Source organism: Chinchilla lanigera, unplaced genomic scaffold, assembly GCF_000276665.1.
Source record: "Chinchilla lanigera isolate Chin_1 unplaced genomic scaffold, ChiLan1.0 scaffold00001, whole genome shotgun sequence".
NCBI lineage: Eukaryota > Metazoa > Chordata > Mammalia > Rodentia > Chinchillidae > Chinchilla > Chinchilla lanigera.
The window spans coordinates 50,580,811-50,597,883 of NW_004955402.1; the positions used below are offsets into that span (position 1 = coordinate 50,580,811).

At 33.3% G+C, this 17,073-nt stretch overlaps 1 long non-coding RNA gene across 1 annotated transcript in view; it reads right to left on the bottom strand.

The window, feature by feature from the left end:
- Positions 1-2,106: 2,106 nt before the first annotated feature.
- The window catches only part of LOC102029684, a 30,806-nt gene continuing 15,839 nt past the window's right edge, over positions 2,107-17,073 (bottom strand). Inside the window, exons 2-3 of the long non-coding RNA XR_259104.2 lie at positions 6,706-6,798; positions 2,107-2,366 (exon numbers count right to left, since the gene is read on the bottom strand). This is a non-coding gene — a long non-coding RNA (uncharacterized LOC102029684). The remainder of the gene's footprint in view (positions 2,367-6,705; positions 6,799-17,073) is intronic.

A 17,073-nucleotide genomic window follows, 5' to 3' on the forward strand; every position in this document is an offset into this window, starting at 1 on the left:
TATCATTAAAATATCATTACATTAATAATAGTTATATATTATACATAGTGCTATGTATAATTGTATATGTATGTACTGCATATTATTTCATAGTTAATGATATATTTCAATAGTTAATGACACATAAGTACTAATGATATAAGTACTCCAATACTTCATGATATATAGAATTGATAATAGTGTAAATTTCGTTTTCTCCTTCCAATTGGTAGGAAAAGTCAGGTCTCATAGGTAGAGTTAGCTTAGGGAGCTGAAGCCCTTTCAAAAACTAGCACAGGAAATAGCCTCTGTATTGCAGCAAGCAGCAGAGCTGACAGTGCGAGAAGCACTGTTCCTCCTCGTGCAGGCAGTTGCCAAGCCCATCCGAGTTCCTCTAAGGGCCCTCAAAATTAAACTCCTAACAACAAGCCTGATATTCAGTGACTCAACCCATGACTCTCCTGAGGGTGGAGATAGGACTGCTAACCCCTGAAATAGGACTGCAGCCCAAGATTCCATGCTGCTCCGGTGCTCGACCCCATACTTTCCGGAGTGGCTTTTGTACAACGTCCTCTTGCAATACCTGTAATAAAGTTTTGCTTTTGCTTGCCATCAGTCTTCTGTCTCCTCTGCCCCTTTCTTCTTCAGAGAGAGAGATGAGCTCAGCGAAGGTCAGACTGGGAACACCCCCCCCCAAGACCCCAGAATCACCAGATGTACAAATTGCTGTCATGCTGTAGCAGTAAGGAGAATATTAAAAGAGTTACCATGCAATATATTTTACCAATTTGTTTTGCTACTTAAACAGTGAATTTTTTCTTTAGACAGTGACAAAAATCCCACAGTTTGTAACAGCAAATTAAACCATTCAAAAACATTCTATTAAGTACAGTTTAATTATGTTGAATGAAAAGAGAGGCTTCTGATTTGAAATAAAAATCATTCTGTAATATTCATGCTCATTTACATTGGAAGTTGAAACAAACTCATTGCCACATTACAGAAATACCTAACTGTTTATGGGCTAAATACTGCAAGTGATTTATTTTGGGGCCAATTGTTTAGAACTCAAGAGGATCAATTCCTAAAAGATATGTTAAGTGACTTATTTTTTAAATCACCATTTATTTGTGTTTTTAATGCCTTTCAATGTTTTTATGACTGTTTTCAGATAATTTAACCACTACAGATAGTTTAATGTTTATAATGCAGAATCTAACAATTATTGATATTATTAGAAACAGTCTCTTTTTTGTTAACTAAAACTCCCCATGTTTCTTCAATTGACATTTTGTCATGAGGGTACAATTAGTCCAGTAAGAAACAGGGTCACTTGAGTGACCTAGTAGATATGATCTCATAAAATGTTGAAATATAGAACATTGCTTTTAAAATTTCAATTAAGAATCTGACAAAGGATTATGAATTATCTTCAGCTGCATGGAATTTCATCCAAGGAATTTCTTGTCTTTTTAGCTTAGTGACAGATTTCATTATAACTAAACTGCTTTTAGTTTGCTCATGTAATTAGTAGTCTTTTAGCTAAGGAAAAAAGTCTCAAAAAATGTAAACAGAAATACCATAAAATCTAGAAATACTACTGCTGGGTATATAGTCAAAGGAAATAAACACAATGAAAAGAACCATATACCCATTTTTATTGTGTCATTGTTCACTATAGCCAGGGTCTGGAATTAACCTAAATGTTCATCATCAGATAAATAGATTTCTTAAATGTGATTTATAAACAGAAAAAAGCACTATTCAGTCTTTACAAGTACAAAGTCTTATTTTGCTACAACATTGATGGATCTGAAGAACATCATGTTACCTGAAAGAAATCAAGCATAGAAAAACAACCTCACCATTTATTTTCATAAAAGGAATAAAATAACTAATCTGATATACGTTAATGGAAGAGTGTAGTTATATGAAACTGAGCAGAGCTAGAGATAAGTCAATAGATTGATACAATTTTGTTTGACAGAAATAAGAAATATAAATTCCACGTTATTATAGCACAGCAGGATAAGCATAATTAACAACGATGCATTATGTCTCAAAATAGTTAGAAAAGTCTGAACGTACACACCACAAAGAAATGATAACTTTTTTTGAAAAAAATGATAACTTTCTGTGTTTCATTTAATAATTACTCTGAGTTGATTCCATTCCAATAAGTACATTAGCCAAAACATTCATTGTGCCTCATAAACAATTTGGTTTGAAAACAGAAGCGTATGGCAAAACTTTGTTTTTGTTTGCAAACTCTGCAACCAGTGATGGGAGCGACTCCGACATCTTTCCCACATGAACAGGAGCTTGGTTATCACTTCCAGAATCATAGAATGAATGAAGTTGGTGAACTGAGATACCACTGTGCAATACTGTGACAATAAAATATCAACAATAGATCAATATTAAACAATCATAGAAATTACAATACCACACACGTATAAAATCTATGCGCTTAGTGTGACCTCTTGGACAGTCACATGAACTGTAGGAAGACACTTTCATTTTCACATCCCAAGAAGATAAGTATACTGCCATTAGGGAAAAGACAAAGCAAATTAGTCTCATCCTTAGAGAAATAATTGTTGCTCTGTGACCTCACAGAAAATATGTGTAGAAATAAGTTTTGGGCTATTTCACTGAGCTTATTTTGCTCCTCTTGTCTGACGGTATAACTTCCTTTCCTCACACCATATCTGATTACCTTCCTTTATCTGCCTCCCTCAATTTTGCATTGCCAATTTCTGGTCTCTTCTCAGCTTGCTGGGTTTAGGCACACACCAGCTATGGGGGTCCAGAGCCTCACTTCCATTATTGCGCATGCTTATTATCCCTCAAATCTACTCAGATTTCTGAAGCTTTGTGGAAACCTCCATTAATATAATTTTTCCTCTTATTTATGTGCACTAAAATCTGCTATATCAAAACAGAAGCCATATACCACCCTTGACACTCTGTTACCTTTGTTCAAGAACCAGAAAAGATATGGCTATAACAAGAAAAATCTGACCCACACTTTTGGCTACAAATCAGGAAGGCTCAGAGGATTGATATGCTTTTTTCCATTAAGACGATAATTTTTACCTAAATTTCAACTCTTCCTGAAATAGAAAATGTTGGACTCTTTGTTAGATTACCATAACCATTTTGTTAAACTAGCAAGTCTAGAAACAGTGAAATTTTTAGTGTTAATTTCTCATACTTATTTAATTCCATTACCAACTTTACATCTTCCAGATAGCTCAGGAGTTTATTTCGTTTCCCCCTTAAGAAGCTACTTTTTCCTTACTTTATCAAATGAAGTTCTAGATCTCAACTTAGTACAGTTAATTTTTCCATTTGAGGAGCATTACACTAAGCAGAGATGAATGTCGGTTCTCTACATTTTTAAAATATTTTTAATTGCAGTAAATAAATAAAATTATGTCTTGTCAAGAGTTGCCTATATAATGAATAGTTAGTAGTCATACTTTAAAGAAAAAAAAAATCAAAGCCCGGGGATGCAGTTAGCAATAGATTTCTGGCTTAGCAGGTTTAAAGCCGTGTACTCAATCTCCAGAACTGCAAATAAATAGATAAATAAAGTTAAAAATGTATAGTATAAGAGTCAATGTAGTTATTATAATTAAATTTAGTTTAAATATGTTTGAAGTACTATATTACTATGGTGATCACTTAGCTGACTTTTTTTTTATAAGTTATCAGCCTTGGAATACAGATTCCACCCTTTTGTATAATCACATTTAATGAATAGCTTGTTCCATTCACCAGTTGTACACATCTAGGGGAGTAACCATACTGTTGGGTTTTGCTTAATGATCCACAAAATTGATAAAATAGAACTACTGAATTCGAAAGGTTGATTCAAAGACAAAATATAAGTCAACATATGCAAAGACCTCAGAGCAGCGCTCACTCCCCAGCTTATACCAAAAATACCATCTTGCTTGTCATCATCATCATCATTATCAGTAATAGCAACAGCAATGTCCATATGTTTCCAATCATTTCATTTTTCTCACTCTAAGTACATAGCATCTTTCTGAGTCTAAAGCATACTCATTAGTTTTGCTTTGTGAACTTAATTGATGCAGTGTACATAGACCTCAAGACACTGATGAGACATAGCTTTATTTTTCCTTTAGTCTTTTCAAAGAATGGAATCACCAAGTAGATACTTTCAGTTATAGCAGTTTTTGCCCAGGAGATAGCAAAACCGATATCATGTATCTGCACAACAGGTCTAATAAACTAATGCTATCAGCATCAGACACCTTTGACAGATGCTTACTGTACTCAGTGAAGACACTTTCCAATACAGTGAGCAATGGGACTTATTTTCACCAACTGTGTACAACTGGACTAATTCTGTCTCCTTGAATGTTGCATTTTTAAATGATCAGGCTGTCATAAATCCTTGTTTTCTTGTGCTTAAAATCTCCTGATTTTTCCCTCAGTAATCACTCAAGTGAAATTCTTCTTTTATTTTCTGAAAGCTTTGAATTTTAAAAGTTTCAGAAGTTGCATGATTTACTTATTTATGTAGTGGTGCTGGAATGGCACCCAGGGCTTTGTGCATGCAAGGTAAGAGTTTTACCACTGAGCCACATCCCCAGCCCACTGGAAGCTGAATTTTAGGAAGTAAATGCTAGAAATTCTTTTCAGACCATTTCCCTTTATCTTTTTTAAAAATTTATTTTAAAAATAAAAGAAGGAAAACATATTAACAAACAGACATTCATTTACAAAACAGCATAAGAACAATACAAACAATACAAGGTTACAGACAAAGTGGTAGGAAATTAACAATGGTTGTTGTATTACGTAATGATATCTTCAAAGTGATTTCTCAGGAGAACAATTAGACATAAGCAAGATTGATCAAATAAGTAATCATTAACTGTTCCTTACAGTAAAGCAATAGAAGTCAGTAGTACAACTATGTTAGCTATCCTGTATATACATACGTACATAATTTCCCCTTCTTTCCCTGCTCTTTTCCCACACCCCCGTTGCTCTTTATATTTGAGCATTTTTCTTTCATTTCACAATGTCTATCATACCTCCTAATTTTTATTCAGTCTTTCAGGTTCTTTCACTAGTGAGACAATTCATTGCTTACACATGGAGGTCTGGCTTATTTCACTTATGCAATTTGTAATTGCTAAATTGTGGATGTAACCCAAATGTCCATCCCCTGAAGAATGGATAAAAAATTGTGATATTTTTACATAATGGAATACTACTCAGCTATAAAGAAAGATATACTCAAGGCTTTTACAGGTAAATGGTCATAACTAGAGACCATCCTTTATCCTTTTTGATAGCATAAAGAAATTGCTCTCCTTTGGAGGTGAAGTTTATGGCAGTATGGAAACAAAGAATGACGAAGACACCTAGCAACTTTAAATGTGCTGAAATAGGTCACCCTAGGCCCAGAGAATATTCTTTTTTAAAATCTTTTTTTTTTTAATTTTAAAGAAAAGAGTGCAAAAAAAAGAACAATAGCAAAATACATACAACACAAAGCAAAGACATTAAAAATGATACAGAGTTTCAACTCAAATGATAAAGATTAACAGTGGTTTTTATATTACACACTGTTATTCTTAATGGTTCTCTACCTTTGTTTGACAACATCCAGTGTTAAATGCTATAACTAAAGACATGTAAACCAAGATCAGAATTTTGTGAAAAAAATAAACGTTTGATCTGCTTTTTTAAACCTTTACCTATTGTAAGATTATTACAACTGAGCACAATTTTTTAGTATTTGAATATCATGTACACAGTGTAATACATGAAAATCAATGAATAAATTCAATTTTTAAAGCATTTAAAGCTCATCGCAAACTTATTCAATTATACCTTTCAAAAGTTCACCTCTTCATACGTCATAATTGTAAGATAACTTTAAATACCTAAATCCTTATAAAGTTACATAATCATGGCAGTCATTACAATTACCCCCTCTAAACTCAATAGTAGCAGCAATATTTTTAAATATGTGCTCATATAATGTCATATACATATTCTTACCATGATTTTATTTTTCTTATATAATTGAGCTTCCATTTTTACCCCTACAATTTTATAAACTTCTGAACTCATCTTTTTTTTTTGAAGTTATGTTCTTATTCCTAATGCTTTTCTATTCTATTCTATTCTCTTCTTGGAATTAAAATTCTTTTTCCTTTGAGATGATTTATAGATTTGTTAGCTGTGTATCTGTGACTATAACAGGCGCTTTCAAAAACTTAAAATGAAGAAAGGATTATTTTGGCTCACAGCCGCAGAGGTTCCAGTCCTTGACAAGTTGGGTCTTTGACGAGGCATCATGGTAGCAGCACGTGGTAGAGTAACGTGCTCACTTAACTGCTGCCGTGAAGCAGGCTGAGAAAAGGGTTGTGATCTGGGTACTAGCACACCTCCGAAGGACGTTTCAATGACTTGACTTGCTTCCACTAGACTCCAGCTTCTAAAAGTTCCCTACAATGCACCACGGCCTGGGGAGCAAACTGTCCACACACGGGCCTTGGGGGAACCTAGATCTATCTAACCACGATTCAAACAACAACGCAAGCAATCTATCCAGGTTTAAGAAAACTCGCAAGCTTGTGCTTTTAGAACAAATCAGTAATGATTTATTTTATCTAAATCTTATGAGCCACTTGGAGGATTTATCTCTATAATTTAAATGGTTAATCTTACCTTTTCTTTGTTATATTACAGGGTCAGTCCTGATTTGTGGTCAGGATTCCAATTTCCATAAATATTTTTGCTTCCATTAGACTACTCAAAACCCTGTATAGCAAACAAGGAAGTGTTTAACATATTTTATTAATGAAAAATATTATTTAGTCCCCACCTGTGTTATAAGTAGACATATATGTATGCCTACCTATATATAGTTGCTAACATATTCAATTAGCCTGAAGCCATTTTATTTTGCAGCTAATAAATGCAGTATAGTTTTGTAGATGAATTCATGATGGATAAGTTGCAAACTGATTTTCCTTTACCTCATTTCAAAGATTATATAATTATAAAATGAATACTAAGAAGAATTCCTTGTATTTTCCTGGCAAAACAATCAAAGATAACATCATTAGGTCTCTTACAGTGATCTTAGGTGCACCTCTTACAAATGACATCAAATCATGCAAGTGTCAATCATGTATATTTCCTTTTCCTTTTCCAATCACTAATTAACTATATTTCTTCTACTTCCTTGTGCACAGAAATTCAACAAGAAGGATTATATACTTTTTCTCTTTTGAAGTATGCTGTCAGGTAGATTAATTCAGATATTCAGCCAATACCCAGGAAGCTAAGGATTTAAGAAATTATGTTTTGGCCCGAAAATTACTCTAACTTCAAGTATTGTACTTCATTTTCTGAGTATTTCTAAATAAAAACTTTATAGAAATAATTAAAGAAATGCACAACATTTACCCAAGCTGTACAAAAATATAAAGAATTTCATAGGCTTGAAGTGAAAAACACATTTTTGAAAATGCTATAAGTGTAATTTCAGCTATATGTCTCCTATTTGTCAATGGATTTTTTAAAACTAATTTTGAAAAATAATAATTTGTTAAAAATCATAAGCCCTTAAGAACCCCAACAGAGTGGTTCACTCTATGTCCTCCACTTATCAGATACTAAATTTAACATTTCATTTTACATTAAGGGATATTTATAGGGAATTGAACACCTGAATATAAGTGAAAGCAACTGTGCAACAACTGAGAGCATGGCAAGGTATCATGCAAGAAACATAAAATGCAGAGAGAAAGCCCGAGCCTAACAGTTAATTTTAAAAATAAAAAAAGACATGATAGAAAGATAGGTTAGCTTTAAAGATACTTCCAGAATCATAAATATATGGTATAAAAGAAATAAAATTAAAAATCTATGTGTAGGGGCTGGGGATTTAGCTCAGCAGCAAAAGCGCCTGCCTGGCAAGCGCAAGGTCGTGAGTTCGGTTCCCGGTACCGGAGAAAAACAAACAAACAAACAAACAAAAAAAAACAAAAACAATCTATGTGTAACAAAGCAGAAGTGGCATAAATAAATTAAAATTCCTACATATTATTATTTTCTGCTTTATATTTCTGAATCACTACTAGATATGTCAGGGTAATTTAGTTCACCAAATTGTCTAAACGAAAATTGTTTCCAAAATATTAGTCTAGAAAATAATGAAAATGTGCACTTACCACTGTCAGTTTCTGAGTTCTATTTTATAAGAAACACTTGCAGAATATATGAATTATATACAGTAGCATAAAGTGACATTTCTTACAGCTTACTGGAATTCTAAACTTTTAGTATTGGTGTCATGACTTTTCTCTCTAATGCAGTGAGCTTTGTTAATTATAATCATTGTTAATTAAGAATGTTAGGATATATGGCATTTCCCCAGGTTACTCTGCTTATATGATTAAAAATTGGCTTCTCCATAAGGAAATATTTCAGCTTGATTTACATTTCTATTGTGGCAACTTTAATATGCTCAACACTGCTACCTGATGGCAATGCTTAATGTGAACAAAATAGTCTCTGTTTCCTCCATACAGAAGGGAATTTATCAGAGGCTTTGTTTTGTGAAGATCATCCTATTTCTCAGTTACTCACCATTGGCAGGACTTCAAGTTTTGTGAGCTTAAAGAGCATACAAATAGTGTATATGTATAGATTTACAAATAAGGATGAATACAAAATCAGTACAATTTTACTTGATGACATTATTTCACATTTTCCAAGTTACCCTATGCTTTCAGTTTTGGTAGAAAGAAGGATAAACTTGAATCATTTGCAGGAATATGGGCACACCTGCAGATCATACTGTTAAGTGAAGTAAATCAGACACACAAGCTTAAGTATCACATGGTTTCTTTTATATAAAAACAAAATAGGTAAATACATTACAAAGTAAAAGACAAACAGGAAAAGATAGACCAAAAAAAAATTGTAATCCAGCATGTGCAATGTATCTAAAAAGGTACCTTGATTCAATACAATATTCTTATTTTTTTTCTGTGCTTTTTGTCCTATGAGTGTGGTTATTAATGTGTACATACGATAATTCATTTTATAAGGACTCGTAAGATAAATGAATCTAATGTCGGGAAAATAAAAGGTGTTGGGACGAAGGGGAAAAATGAAATGTGTAATGTTCATGTACCAATTCCCTGCAGTGAATGTTATCATTATGTACTACAAGTATCTTCAATATGGTACTAATAAAATTTTTAAAATTTTAAAAAAGTATTAATGTATTCAATTTTATTTTAAAGAGAAAAAAGAAACAAGACGATAGGAAATTAACATTAGTTATTATATTGCATATTGTTACCTGCAAAGTAGTTGCTCAGATTACCAGATATAGGCATGCTAAATTGATCAAACAATACAATCGTTAACTGTTCCTTTATGTGAATTAATGCAAATTAGTAGTACAATTCGCTATCTTGTGTTTATATATATATATATATATTTTTTTCCTTACTTCTTGTCTCCTGTCCCCACCCCAGTTCTTTCCTTTTGAGCAGTTTAACTACTGTGTAGGGGTGTGTGTGTGTGTGTGTGTGTGTGTGTGTTACTGAGGATTGAATTCTGTGATTTCTCACTGAGCTATACCCTTAACCCCAACAACTTTTTCTTGAGACAAGGCCTTACCAAATTGCTAAATTTTCCATTCTAGGCTCAAACTGATATTCTTTCTGCCTCAACTTTCCAAAACCTGGGATTACAGGTATGTTCCACCATGCCTAGCTTTAAATTAACTTTATAACTTTTCATCTCACTATAAGCACAAAACAGGAGACACAGTACATTGTTTTACAGACACACCACAGATATATATGATAATGCCTAGAACATGGTAGATGCTTTATAATAGAATTGGTTGAATTGCATTTCTTAATCACTATACATTCTTACTGGTTAACATTGATTTACATACAATAGGTGATTGACTTAATATATTAGATATATACTCATAATGATATATTGTCTATGTATGGAAAGATTATATATAATATAAATATGTATGTTGGATACACAATACATAATATGTACATGTAAATTAGAGAAAAACATTCATTTTCTAGGCTAGTTATGCCATTAGATATTTTGAATTTAAAATAATTTTAAAAGAATCCTTGTCAAGGCTCAGAGCTTCTGCTCTTCTGCATTTGTTTTTTGTTAAGACCATTAATGTAGACAGTAAAGATGTGATCAACCTCACAATACATCCTGACAATTACACAATAGTCAGTCTTCATCTTAGGAATGTACACATAATTCTGTTTTTTCTCTTTCACTTTCTATTTATTTATTCATTTAACATAAAATAACTCAGTCAAAGAATAAACATATTCTATTGTAAAACACAATGTTTAATGCCATATATTCGGGAAAATTTACTTTACAAATTTATGTCCCTACAAAAGTAGAATTAGAGGGACTTCTCCCCAAATTCATATCAAATCCTAATTTATCAGTATGCATCAATCTACTAATTTCATCAATCTACTAATAGGGAAAAAGTAGTAACCCAATTCTTTAATTTACCTTTTTCTGATTACAGAGTTATCTCATTTTCATATATATACTGTTCAGTTGTTTTCTATTTCTGTAAAATATACATACAGCCACACCCATAGTGTTCCTATTTTGTAATGTGTTAGTATTAATTTGTAAAAATAAATGCTTAGATTATATGTATCATTTCACATGTCGAATAAATTTTGGATAATTCACCATAGACTACATACTTTGTTTTCTGTGTAAATCTTCATGTATGCTTACTAACTAACTCACAAAGGTCATATTTGTCATTTTCCTAAATATTCTCTTGTACTTTATCATGTTTATGCAGACTGCTCACACAATCAATAATACTTTTTCCTAGATGCTATTATTTTTGTCTGTAGGTGACTGAAACAGATTCTAGTTATCTACACTGGATAATAGATTATAGGGAGGACGTCACACAGCTGATAAGGTGGCTGAGGGAAAAAAAAGCTCAGCATAAGAGCAGCCCCATAGGGATAATGCCTGGGAAGGGAAGTGAAATCTCCTGCACCATACACTGTGGAAGGGAAACTTCTGCCACCGTGGACATTTGCTACACACAAGCTTCATATACTAGGTGATAAGCTTGTGCTTCTCTGTGATGAATACATATGTCCTCATTTCTGAGTCTTGAACCTTCAAAGTTTCAAATTTGCAGCGAAGACGTCTGCATTAATTTTCTATCCTGCCATAACACACAGCAAAAATCAACATATAAAACAACAGACATTTACTTATTCACATTTCCGGAGGTCAGAAGTCCAAAAGCAGTGTTAGCAGAGCTCCGCTTCTCAACGCATTCAGCGGCAAATTCATTTTAGCTCGTGCAGCTGCTGGCAGCTCCGGCTGTTTCTTGGAAATACCCTTGACTATTTAAAGTTAATTGCAATTTATTTAACATTTAAAAAGCACTAAACGTTCAGTTCACCCATGTCACCAGTTGTATTTCAAATGCTGAAAATCATGTGAATTGTGGGTCCCATATTTGCTGTGCAAGAGTAGACCATGCTAGTTAACATACAACATTCATCTGGAGACTCTTACACTGATATATCCCAAAAAATGATAGGGTTTTACTCGCTGGGGATCAAACAACAGAAATCCTACATCTGCCTATGACTTGTACAGTAAATCCACCATTTATTTCTTTTCCTGTCCTGGAGAGCTGTCTTCTCCATATTTGGACATTGTTTCATTGCTTGTTGTGCCTTAGCCAGCATCGCCAAGCAGGGATTCAAAGGTACCCTTATCCATGCTGGCTGGCGGTTGTTTACCCAGACTCACAGAATTTACTTTACCCGGCCAGCCCCATGTGGGAGGATTCTTTTAGGAGGCCAAATAACATTCCATTGTTTGTGTATCACAGTTTGTACATTTATGTATTGAGGGACACTTCAGTTCCGTATTTGGGCTATTATGAACAGTGTTGAAATGAAGTGAAGATAGATGAAAGCGGAAGGCATTATGCCAAATTATCTGAGCTAAGCAGAAAGAAAACAGGGTGATTTTACTTCTATGTGGAACAAGGTGTAGGAGGATAGGCAGGGGGCAGGGGGCAGGAGAAATGGGGAAACCTTGGTTAAAAGGTGCAGATTTGCAATTCTAAGGTGAATTATTTATAAAAAAACGAATGTACATCATAATCAATAATATATAATGGTAATGTATACTTGAAATTTTCTTAGAAAGCATATCTGAAATGTTCTTTCCCACTCACATATACACATATAGGTCAACTGCCTGGGGGTGCACTAATTGATAAGATTGGAAAAAGCCACTGTGAAGCATGCTGCCTTTTTTATATCTGATGTGCAATAGCTGGTATGTGGAAATCTGATTTTTGTATTTTTCAAAATAATCTTTACCTGACACATAAGTCAATGTACCCCCAATAAAGAAAATGATAAATTAACTTTGTGGGGAGAAAAGCTAACTTTGAGACCACTGATATTTTAATGAACTTCATAGTGTTAAAAGTTTCACAATGTATGCGTATAGCAATATATCATATTGTTTGATGTGTATTTTGAAAAGTTATAGTTTTTGTTTCTGAATTATACCTCAATAAAGTGGGGAAACCAAAGAGAAAACTTAGTTCACAATCAAAATGTTATCTACCCATTAGGCTAATTTAAAAGTCTCTCATTTTAACATATATGCTCCAAAGTAAAACCACCTGGCCTTACAGAAGGAGAAATAGGCTGTTAAAATCTCAATTATCTCTCTAAGTGCATTACAGGCTGTTGTACGTGCTCAAAATAGCAGTCGATGATATTTTCTTAACCTTCCCAAAGTCAATGAAATATCTCCAAGTAAAGTGAGCTGTACTTCAAGTCATTATGCCAAGTAATTTTCAAACAAATAACGTGGCTAGCACTACATTACATAAAGATTTCAACAGAAAAAATGAGATTTATTATACATCAAAAAGTGAAATAAATTCTTACCAAGAATTATCCTGCATATTTATGATAATGATTAGTTTTCTTTCTTAGTTTTATTCATATTTTCTAAGGATATAAATCTTGATTTTTCATAATTGGCTACTCTTCATCAATTAAGCATTTTTCTGAAGTCTCAAATGCTACTAATTTAAATATTTCCTCTTTGTCCTGTGTCATTTTGTTTTCACATGTGGGGTTGAGTTGGATGGCTATATTTCCTAAATTAATTATTTAGTGTTTGTCTAATATTAAATACATATTTGCAACTTACTAGTCAATTTTAAGAACAAATAACTAAGCTGATAACATTTGATGATCAGATTTTACATCTTACACCATGCAATGACTGTATTTGTGTGCATGGGCTATCATTAAATGCAGAGTTCTGATAATCACTTGGTAATCCTGGTGATGTGAGGAAGAAGGTTAAGGGTTTATTGTATGGTGGGTTTCTCTCCAATGTGTTTCAGTGATGGTTCTTTTTTATCATGATGCCTATTTCCTCGGAGAGCTGGACTACTGAAGAAAAACACTTGTTTTTTTCAGACCTGGTATTTAAGCAGAGATCTTACCTGTAAGGTTTTCTTCCTCAGAGAACTGTATTTGTGGCACTGAGGTGAACTGCAGAAGCAAGTTGCTATGGATTATGTAGCATGTGGAGACATTATTCTGATGTTTTGCTTTCTTTTAGTTTTTACTTTTATCAGTACATAATGATTAGATTCCCTGTGAGGAATTGGTACAAACACCTTAATTCCTTTATTCAATACTTTTCCTATTCTTCCTTCTCCCCTCGATCCATCTCTTGATTCCTTTACTTTTTCTTTTTTGGTACATGTTCCCAATCAATAGCATTCACATTTGTGTGAAGTGGGTACGTTTCATAGAGTGTCTTAATCCTTTTCATCCTCCTTCCCTCTTCTCCTTTCCCTCCCTTCATCTCTTTATCATCTCCCCCTTATAGAAAGATTGACCACACTACTTCCTATCATCTGCCCTTTATTTTGCCCTTTACATATACTTTAGGTATTTATATAACAGAAACTGCAATATTTAAGCTTCTGTGTCTGATTTATTTCATTTAAAATTGTGGCTTCAAAATGAATCCATGGTTCTACAAATGACTCAAGTTTATCTTTATGGCACAGTAGTACTCCATTATGTGTACAAACCAAATTTCCTTTATCCATTTATCTGCTGGTGGACATTTAGGCCACCTCCAAGACTGAGCTATTATGAGCTATGATGTTCTAAAGAGGGGTATGCATGTACTGCTGTAATGTGGTATCTTTAACTCTTTAAGAAGAAACATAGAAGAGGAATAACTGAGTCAAAGGCAATTTCTCATTTTAAGGAATCTTCATACTGATTTCCATAGTAGTCGTATTGCTTTATATTCCCACCTTTGTGACTATTACACTCAATTTACAGATCCCTTCAGATCATTTCTGCTTGGAAAATTCACTTTTATGGAAATTACTCTGTTTTCTACTGGAATCCAATCTTCCTCAGTTCAGTTTAGTTAAACTGTCAATCTAACACACTTTATATATTCCAGGGATTCATTGCAGTGCTGGTCTATGATGACTTTTGGTGGTTTTTCAGTATCATCACGCATTCTCTTGCTGCTTTACATTCCCCATTTGTTGCATTTTAACCCCCAACACATTTACAAGGAAAAGGATAAGTATGCGGTGATCCGCTACTGCTTTTGGAGTCCCCCCACCCTCCACAACAAAATAAATTAAGTCTACGGGGCTTTTTCCTCTATGAAATTCCATAGTATATATAATACATACAATATATAACACATAACATATTATATATAATAAAGTGTGTGTGCATGTTTCAACAGCACTGTCTTCCCATTTAGCATCAATAAATGTATTTTAAGAAATAAATATGCCATAGTAGATTAATCTACCATCAAATTGCATATTTTGTAAGTGATTTCCTAGAATGTCAGCACACTGAGAAATTATGAACTCTAAACCATGTGAAGAAAGAAAGAAGCAGCAGTTTAGACCTCAAATACTATATCCGGTCTCAGAAATGTATATGAACAATGAAAGAAATTTTAATGACTGTAAGTCTTCTATTTTGCTTCCTTTTAAGAAAATGCCTCAGAAAATTCTTTCAAATAAAGGCAATTTGAACATGTTATTAGATAAACTGCTAATCTCAGACCTGGAAGCTATTTGTCATTTTCCATAGAAAGACTTTATTTCACTTTGCAATTTTTCTTTTCAAATCAATCAAACTATGTTTACTTTAAGATCTTAACATTTTAGACTGGAGAGGAAACACAGGTGACTGAGTGGTAGCAGGCATTTTGTTGAAGCATTTAGTTTCTCTAATGCGAAATATAGACTTCAGCAACCTTTAGGTACTTTCAAGGTATACTCACTGTCTACTTAATAGGAAAGACTGGAGTTTCTATGAAAAATGTACAAGCTTAAATATCACATGGTTTCTCTTATATGAGAAACACAGAAATATATATAAATATACAAATAGAAAAATAGAAGAAAGGTAGATAGAAAGTAGGGAGAAGATATTTCTCCAAATAAATATTACATTCTTTCAAATATATTTTAATATATATGCTAAATTGTTTCATTTATAATACTAGTTTGCTTCAGATCAATGAAAAGAAAGTTTTGTTATTATCTGTTTATTTTTTTCGGAATCTTTTTGGTTTATGTCTTGTGCTCTAACTGCTACTTGAAGATAATGATACAGATTGCAATAACTATTGTTATTGTTTTATTATTTCATTTTGAAATTTTGTTTTACTTTTTCATAAAATAAAAAAAAATAAAAAGACACACCTAAGACTTTTCTTAATAAGGTACAATGGGAGGAAACAAGTAGTTTCAGCTCTTGTTATGTGTCAAATAAGTTTGTGTAAAAAAATGATATACATATGTAATATATATATATAAAATAGTACATATGTATCTATGCATTTATGTGGAGGAGACCACTAATAAGCAGCTCTGAGCAGGATTTAAATTCACCATTTGGCTTTGCATGTTCAATTGTGAGTCTGTCTAAGGTCTTGCTTGGCTCCTTGCTTGGAGATAGGTGGTAGATTAATAGTAAGTGAATCTCTGTAAGTCACCTGTCCTTACTGTAATGGCAGAGAAAGCTGGAAAGCCTCAAAGAATAAGACAAGATTATAGCCACGGACACTTAGATCTGATCTCAACTACATAAAGACTATAGCATCGGGCATCTCACTTGTGGGTGGATTAATTTAATACCTTAGTTGGAGAAGTCCTTGAGTGGTTCTGCCCATCTTGACTACTTCCCTCTCTTCTTCTGATAACCAAATAAATATGGGCCACCCAGAGAAGGTCTTAGTCATAGACCTGAGAGAATCTCAAATTCTGTGAGAGGGTTTTGATCCTCCTGGAGCCTTGAAATCATACCATTTCTCTCTTTTATTTAGCTTTTGCCATACACTCATTCAGGGGATTGCAGACCTGATCAACCTGCAATAACTAAGGGCTATTATTAACCCGATACTTATGCATCTATGCATTTGCATGTATTTAGGCATCATATATTCACACATATATATGGTTTTCTCCGGTACCGGGAACCGAACTCACGACCTTGCGCTTGCCAGGCAGGCGCTTTTGCCGCTGAGCTAAATCCCCAGCCCCTTTCACATATATTTTTGCAAGGTAAAAATGGTTTATCATCAGAGGAAAAAAACACGTGAAATCACATAATTTAAGTAGTTTAACATGAGTAAATGATCAGTTTTGTTCTAAATGTGATTTTATTTTTAATATTAAAATAAATGATGAATGTTTTCAATTGTAGAAATAAAGACTGTGTGTGGCTTCATATAGCTCTACATCCATAGTTTTTCTTTGACAGTATGTATAATGTCTTGATCGCTTGTTTGTTACATACTCAAAGTGGAGAGGAATTTACACTTTATGAATAGAATAACTTACTGACTGTATAAGCCAGTTCAGTGCTTAATTTGGCTATGAAAACACAAATGACTACTTCTCAGCAATTAAAATTGTGAGAT